An 8,842-nucleotide genomic window follows, 5' to 3' on the forward strand; every position below is an offset into this window, starting at 1 on the left:
GCTATGGTACTACAATGACTTCTAGCTATCAAGCTGCCTAGAAATGAAGTCCTGCTTTTCACAAATGTCAGTCCTTTTCCCACTCCATCTATGTACGAATAGACGCACTTATCCAAAACTATTCCCTAATAGATGGCGCTAAATTTATAAGTTAATAAAAATAGTTGACTTATAGAAAACATTAGATTCAAATTAAGAAATAAGTAGTTTCATAATGGTATACATAAACATAAACAGCATATATATGTCCCACAGCTGGGCACAGACATACATAATGGTATAAACACTAGGATATCATTATCACTTCCATATTGGTTTGTAGATACATACATACATACACAAACTCACGCCCACCTCCCACCAGGGCAAGCAGAGACCACTGAATTCCATTTGTTTGTAGGTCTATGAAATTATGAAGCCTAAAGGTGAAACAAAGCCTACATGTTTCTCAAAGTTCCAATTATGGTTTTTCCCTGTCTAAAGTCTAAAAATAAAAGAATATTATAATAATAAAAATATAAATTCAAAAAGACGAAAATAATAAATAAATGTCGAAAAAATATTTCACCCCATAGCTAAACCTTTTAGTTAAGTGTTAAGTACTAACTTTTAGACAAATATTTGAACACATTATTGATATACATTAAGGTTTATTGAAGCTAACACAGATGGCTCCATCCGCGACGATTATTGTGGTGCGTTCTGTTACAATCGCCCCCTAAATTATTACGTAGTTTATCGTAGTGATAATTTACAAAAAATAAGAAGAAACACCACAATAAGCTAGCTTTAAAGAAATAAATAAAGCAACTTTCATATTACTATAATAAGACTTCCGAAAGAAGATCTTATTCAACCTTTATTAAATCTTATATACAATGACAATTTACCTAATTTCCCCCCAGGAATGACCGCCCAACTCCCCTCAAGAGTAAAATAAATAAATACTGAAATAATAGCAAAATTTGAAAATAAATGATATACAAATACACTCATATAAATAGACAGGTATACTAAAATGTTTCTTAATTACTTCTCTGAATATAAGATATAAAATAAAAATAAATAATATTATATACTACTGCCTACTCCTTTGAGAACCCGAGCGTGATGTCAAAATATTTATATATAAAACCCATTAAATTATACATCAATAATATTATTTAAATAACCATTAATTAATAATATACTAATTATTTTAATAATTAAACCTTTATTGAATATAATTATTCTAAAAATAAATTTAATAAATGTCTCTTATCAATTACCATAATAACTATAAAAAAGAAAATATAACAAAACCAAAATAAATAATTAATTACTCAATAATTGAGTAATAAACAAAACAAAAGTAAACTATTTAAAATTATTTAAATTAAATCTATTAAATTCAATTTAATCTAAATATAAAGATAATGATTTCAATACAACTAGCGCCATCTATGAGAGAACATTGGAACTAATGGAAGTAGGTCAAGTCAATAACCTAACCTATAATCCGGTCAACGACCACTTATCCCTGACCTTGATCAATGGCCTCGACTAATGACCCCGACCAATGACCACGACCAATGACCCCGTGTCGATGACCCGGTATCGATGACCTTGACCAATAAAACCGATCAATGACCCGGTGTCAATGACCCGGTATCAATGACCTTGACCAATAAAACCGATCAATGACCCCGTGTCAATGACCCGGTATGAATGACCTTGACCAATAAACCGATCAATGACCTTGATCAATGACCCCGATCAATGACCTCATGTCCTTGACCCGGTATCAATGACTCCGTATCAAAACCCTCTCTACCAGTGACCCTTTTTGATTATTGACCCTTCCGGTTATTGACCGTTCCGATTATTGACCTGATTAAATAACTTTGAACAACACTAACCCTAGCTAAATTACCTACCGTGGTCAATAGTAACCCTATTAAATTACTCTTATCACAACCGCGGTCATCAACACATTTACGTTAATAAACTAAACATACAATAACAAGCAAATAAAACATTTAAAATCCCTATCTAATTTTAATCTAACTTATAAAAAAGATACGATAAAAAACAAACTAATTAAATAATGCATATCAACGCCCTCTAACGGTGAACAACGGAACTAATAATTTGTCCGTCGATATGAGACTCTATGCGAAGTCTATCTAATAAAATGTCAAACTAATACTTTTACTCGTCACCAGATGGCAGGCAAAATAAAGCATCTATACACGAACCGATTAATATCGATTTTATTTTAGATCGATCGATTTTGTTAATTATTTTTTATAAAAGTAAGTTAAACCTACATCAAAACGTAACAAATTACATTCTATAGCCTTAGATAAATTGTATCTATAAAAATACTAAATAAACACGCTTATTTAATAAAAAAAAATGTTTGCCTTTGTCAAACTATGAACTTAAAACAAGGCTGTATGTAAGATGATCCTTGTCTACGTACTTACACAAACCAAAAACAAACAAATTTAATGTCAGATTGACAACTGGAGAGATCCATCCGTTGTATTACGATTATTTCGTCGTGATTATTAAAGAAATCATTGTAAATAAGAAGATTCTACCTAGTAAAAACATATAAAAGATGACACAAGGTAATTATAAAAGTTTGGTTACTTAAAATACTACGTTATTACATTGGAAAACCTTCACTTGCATCTTGTTCACAACACGCTTACAATGCTATTTTGTTTTGTTTTCAGTTACGCGCATGTTTCTACATAACCTACAGCTTCGGAATGATAATATAGCCCTGCCTAACTATGCAAGAACGAAACCTTACAACGCTAGCAAATCAAAATGCCTATCGACCTACAGCCCTAGCCCTAGCCATACCTACACAGAAAATATATAAATAGATACATAGGGCGGGATACCTGCACCATGAGACCTAAGGCAACAGGCGGATAGTGGAAAGGAGAAGGTGTAGGAAGTATTTTCTTACTGCCAATCACACAGACTCATGTGACCGTGGTTAGGCTAAAGGTGTCTTGGCCACAGTAAGAGGATACTGAAAGTGACACATAGAACATAATATAAGCATGCACAGTGAGATAAAACAAAAATGACATGGACATACACAGTGAAATTAAAGTGAAATAATAATAAATAAAACAAGCAGAATATGACAACTGTACTTATTATAAAATTAAATAATATTAGAATGTTGATGATAACCAGTCTCTTATTTATAATAATTGATAATTAAACCATAAGATGGAACCGTTTTAACACAAACTTCAACCCTTTATGATATCAGGGTTGGTAGGTTAGTCTCAGACCCTTACTATTCACAAAAATAGAACGCCCCTGCTGGACATTTAAGATACTTACATAGCTTCACGCCCCCACATAATTCTCTAAGTACATACATAGCTTTACGCCCCCATATAATTCTTGAGATACATACATAACTTTACTCTCCACATAATTCTTGAGGTACATACATAACTTTACACCTCCACATCATTATTGATGTACATACATAGCTTTACGCCTTTCCTAGGTTACATTAATACATACATAAACACTTTACACATTTATAAGCCATAGTTTTACATACATACATGTAAATTTTCACGCCCCCACTTTATTTTAACCATACATACACATCTTTATGTCTCCCTTAGATTACACATACATAAACATTTCACATCTTTATAAACCCCTAGTTATATACACGTACATATCAAATTTCACGCCCCCAAGACATCCAATCTTTTCCCAGCATTTGAGACCTCATAATCCTGGTCACGGCACCAAATTGTAACGCACCCCTCCTTACATAATATAATATAATAAATATAAAATAAATAAACCCCACACACTCGACTCAATCCACGACTAAACTGACCAGGATTCGACCCTGGGTTATAGTCAAACTAAGTGATTAAAATGGCCAATATTATTGTTGTGATCGTCTAGTATAAAGGTAGGACCTTATGTTGTGTTTTGTAGTAACTCAAATTCTTTTATATGAAGGTAGCTGAGTCAGATATGAATGCATGTTATTGAGGGCATGTAAATAAAGAATAATACTAACTTAATATACTACATATATACTTAATAACAATACAAATAGGTTATAATTATGTCACTATGGTAAATGAGAAAGTCAAGTAAGTATCGTAAGTAATAGGGCAATGGAATAAAAGATATTATAAATATTTATAGTTTAAAAACAGTCTAGTCAACGCCAAGCAAACCTAAACTTAATGACACTGATTAAAGCTTATAATTAAACAAGTGAGACTTACAAGAAGGTAAGAAATTAGTTAGTTATTTAAAATATGATTAGGAATTAAGTTTTATTATTGTAAAAGATCTAGGAACACAGGAAAAGGATTAGAATACCATACCAACAATGTAATATTATAGGGTGCCGTTTCGAGCCCCGACCACGCTCACCGGCGAATGAGGCCCTACCCTGATTTAGGCCCCTCTCCGAAAGAAACATATAGGTTTTTTATGGAATGATAAGCACATAAAATATGTGACATATCAGGAGCATTAGGTAAATAGTTGGTAGGTAAAGGGAAGAGCTTCCCAACACCAATTTCACATATGTAATAAAATTATTTAAGTTAGACAGATTTACATCCAATCTAACAACACAACTCATTGTGATGCATAGTTAGCACCATAGCCATGGCGCAAAAAGGTAAGTATGTGAGCGACTTAGCAACCGGAAGCCAATATGCAGCTACTCATCACTGTCCTCCCCCCAATACACCACAGTGCAAGAGGATCAACAGAAGCAGTGACTACCGAACTGGATTGACCCCAAATATACTAAGCAAAAGGTCCCTAACAAAACGAATGAGCGACTTAGCAACCGAAGGCAATACGCAGCTACTCATCACTGTCCTCCCCCCAATACACCACAGTGCAAGAGGATCAACAGAAGCAGAGACTACCGAACTGGATTGACCCCGAGTATACTAAGCAAAAATGTCCCTAACGTCCCTACTATGGCTTCAGCGGCATTGCAATAACACCAGCCATAGGAATAAGTATGAGTGTGAGATGGATGGTCATGAATATGACACCAACCATGAATCACAAGAATATATGCAGTCAAACTGGATGTAATTGTTATGCATAAATGCATTATTGCAATAATATTGCATGTTAGTAAGCAAACAAGTTGCATAGTGAAATCAGGCCAGGTAAACCCCTGGACAAGGTATAGGTTGTAAAGTTAGGTATGTCACAAACTAGCAGCAGTGACATTAAGGTATTATCAGGTAGATGAATAGTAAAATAACACAAATAAATTGTGTTGAATTGGTTTGTATATTGCATTTTAGTAAGCAAACTAGTTGCATAGTGAAATCAGGCCAGGTAAACCCCTGGACAAGGTATAGGTTGTTAGGTATGTCACAAACTAGCAGCAGTGACATTAAGGTATTATCAGGTAGATGAATAGTAAAATAACACAAATAGATTGTGTTGAATTGGTTTGTATATCAGTGTAATCAAGCCAGGCAGGCCCGGACAATACAAGTAAGTAAGTATATAAGAAGTCATGTTAAGTCACATAGGTGAAATAACAACACAGATTCAGAGTATATAAGTTTATTCAAAAGCCATTACCAATACCATTACCTTCATCTCATGGTATCCAGACTTTTATAATTCAATTCAAATTAGTAATTAATTGTATTATTTACATGGCTTAATAAGCCTCAATAAACTGATAGGTCCAGAGTGGGTCATAATAAATTTACATCATAACACAAGAGGACAACGTTGACCCATACCATACAATACTGATTATATGGCATCGGCTAGAGTCTTCATACTCGAAAGCATCGCCACGCACAACCGCTCATCAGGAGGAGGCAATCCAACCTGTCTATCCAAGTCGCAGCGCTGGCTCGATACTGATTATCTAGCTTCATCTCATATTGGCGGATGGTCATCCTGTCCCAATATCAGAAAGAAGGTCATGGATAATAATATCTCACCGCCCCACTCCTGTAGATAGCTGTATCTCCCAAAGCACCACTATAGAACAATCCAGAACCATGTTACAGTGGTAACAACAACTGTTCTTACAATTATTCTACATTGACACAGTGAGGTAGCAGGCCGTAAACCATAAAGATTCACCCTGTGTAACTTCAGATTGGTTTTCGAATAGAATCCTCAGGGGAATTCTAACTACAATAAAACACAGCAAGATTACAATCCAACCTGGACCAACAGTCTAGGTTCACAGTATAAAGTAAAAATCTAAATCCATGAGGTTACCTCTAAAACAAGGATACCTCATTCTGCATACTGTTCTCCCCATCTCCAAGCAATAATTATATTACCTCGAAATGTGAATCGCAACATACAGAATTACAAGAAGAACATTTTTGTTCAGTCTATGCGGCAATATGTACAATTTTCATTGTAAACATTGACACACAGTCCAAACATAACCAATAAGAAAAATAAAGTCCATTCAGAATATATCGCAAGCAGTCATTCCCTACGCGTCAGTAAAGTGTCAGTCAAAAAGTTAAATAGATAAACATACATAAACTACATATAATAACATAAATAATAACAAAACACAAACAAAGATAAACAATCACAAGCAGCACATGATCCCTACGTTCGCAAGCTTCCCTACACACTTTTGACACATCCTACTCCTATCGGGCCCTATCTTTAGCGTAAAATTGTACCTGTCGTCTGAGATCTGATGATCTCAGACCTGTTTCCAACGATGCCTGTAAGAAAAAGGTAATTAGTACACCACACTTCCTATTTTAAACCTAACAAGGTCCCTACAGCGCACTCCGCGGACTTTTGTCGGACAAAACCCTAAATATTTCACGTAATCTACGCACGGAAACTAATTCTAATCTCTATTCTAGCGCGGTAGACGACCAGCTACACCACGGAAGGTTCGGATAGCTGATTAAAGAACAAATTTACATAATTTGTCAAAATAGCAATCGCGCACTGTAATCCTGAGCTACGGAGCTCTCAAAAGTCGCGACAGCTGGTAATCCAGCAGAACGGATCCCTACCGACTTACAGAAACTCTAGTCCGACTTGAATTTTCTAAAACCGGCAGCACCTCCTGCTGTCCTAGTCACCAACGAAGTTCCCCAAAAAATCGTGCAAAACCCCTTTTATACCCGTTATGCTCCGTCCCATCTCTCAGGCAATCGCGATATTGCTACCACTAGCGCCTCAAAAACATCAAAATGACATTTACCCGACATTGACAATCGAGGTATATATTGAAAATCTCATACTTCCTATTGACATAAAAATATTCATTAAATTTTATTTTTATTCTTAAGTAGACTATAATACTAATGATGTTATTTATTTAATCAAATTCTATTTAATTTATCAAATCAAAACTGCAGAATTTTAGATAAAAAATATATCCAATTTTGTAGAATTTCTAAAAAGCCAAACACTCGCTCGACCATTTGCCTGACGTTTCTCGCACACATCTCTAATTTACATAATCTACACAAACCAAGCTCCTCAACCTTATTGGCTGTTTCTCTGTGTACGCGAAAAGTGGCGTGACTTCTGGATTGTTCTATTTTAGGGTCTAAAACGCGTACAATACAACACCTTGTCAACAATCCAAAAACGGTTCCGTTTTTGGAGACAAAAACCATGAAAATACCTAAATTCCTCTATATCTCTTAAACTGTGACAATTAGGTAGCTGAAACTTTCAAAAACAATGCATCTCCATTGCCATCACAACTACAAATTCAAAGAAACACAATAAATCAAACATTTAAAAAGATCCCCCACTCTACAAACCCGATCCTCCAATGCATGTTTTGGCTTGTCATTAACAACGACAACATACTAGCAATATAAAATTCACGATCAATTCACGTTCATGTTTTTGTTCACTAAATGTTCTTTCAATTGTAGGCATGGAACCCCTCAAAATAATCCGATTCACACTTGGCATTATTTTAGTTTTACTTTTTTTTCCATGATTTTTTAAATTTTCACGAATTACAGTTCTAAAAATTAGAATAATATTTTAAACGATAGGTACGAACTTCGTATGCTTTATAAATTAATTTCAACAAGAAATACTACGTAATATAGCTATTATTTTCAATTTTGTAAAATATACCAGCTCAAAACCCTTCATTCATATATTTTTACATCGACACCCTATGGGTGCTTGCTACTCCCGCGAAAATTCAAACTATCCTAATGTCTATTTTTGTATTTTAAATAATTTTATTCCATAAATTCGTACATATTCTTTCAAAATAACATCCCTATCTCGAATCCTAATTAACAAACTCTAAAATTTCGTATACCTTTTTATAATCTATGTATTCCTGTGACGTAAACTGAACATATCCTTCATTCGTTCTCACAGTTAAACAAAACACTTGAATCAAGTAGTGTGGTTTGTATTGTTTGGACAATTAGTGTACTTTTTGTGTTAATAGTATTTTATGCAACAGTTGTATAAGAAGGGTCAAAAAATGCGAGTGGCGTGAGTTGCGATGTGAGCCTTGGCGAACATCGCAATAAGAGACGCCACGAGCATTTTTTGACCTAGTTATACAACGTTGCATACAATACTTTTTCTACGACGACGTAATTTTAAATGAAACAAAAATTATACAAAGAAAAATTTTATTTATAAAAATGAAGATGTAAATTTTGAATGGTATTGTGTGATATGGTAATATTGGGTACATTGGTAGGTTTTACTGCAGTGTTGATATGTAGATCGGTATTTTGTCCAATTTATTTTCCAACGCGCGGGAAAATGGCGGCAAATGTATACTTTTTTTTTATAGTATATCTATGGCACCAAA

At 34.3% G+C, this 8,842-nt stretch overlaps 1 long non-coding RNA gene across 1 annotated transcript; it reads left to right on the forward strand.

Annotated features, from left to right (window-relative positions):
• Window positions 1-2,480: 2,480 nt before the first annotated feature.
• On the forward strand, window positions 2,481-3,197 carry LOC126381709 (uncharacterized). The gene is made up of 2 exons (XR_007568940.1): window positions 2,481-2,615; window positions 2,724-3,197. It is a non-coding gene; the product is annotated as an uncharacterized LOC126381709 (long non-coding RNA).
• The last annotated feature ends 5,645 nt before the right edge of the window (window positions 3,198-8,842 follow it).

Source organism: Pectinophora gossypiella, unplaced genomic scaffold, assembly GCF_024362695.1.
Source record: "Pectinophora gossypiella unplaced genomic scaffold, ilPecGoss1.1 Pgos_90, whole genome shotgun sequence".
Classification (NCBI taxonomy): domain Eukaryota; kingdom Metazoa; phylum Arthropoda; class Insecta; order Lepidoptera; family Gelechiidae; genus Pectinophora; species Pectinophora gossypiella.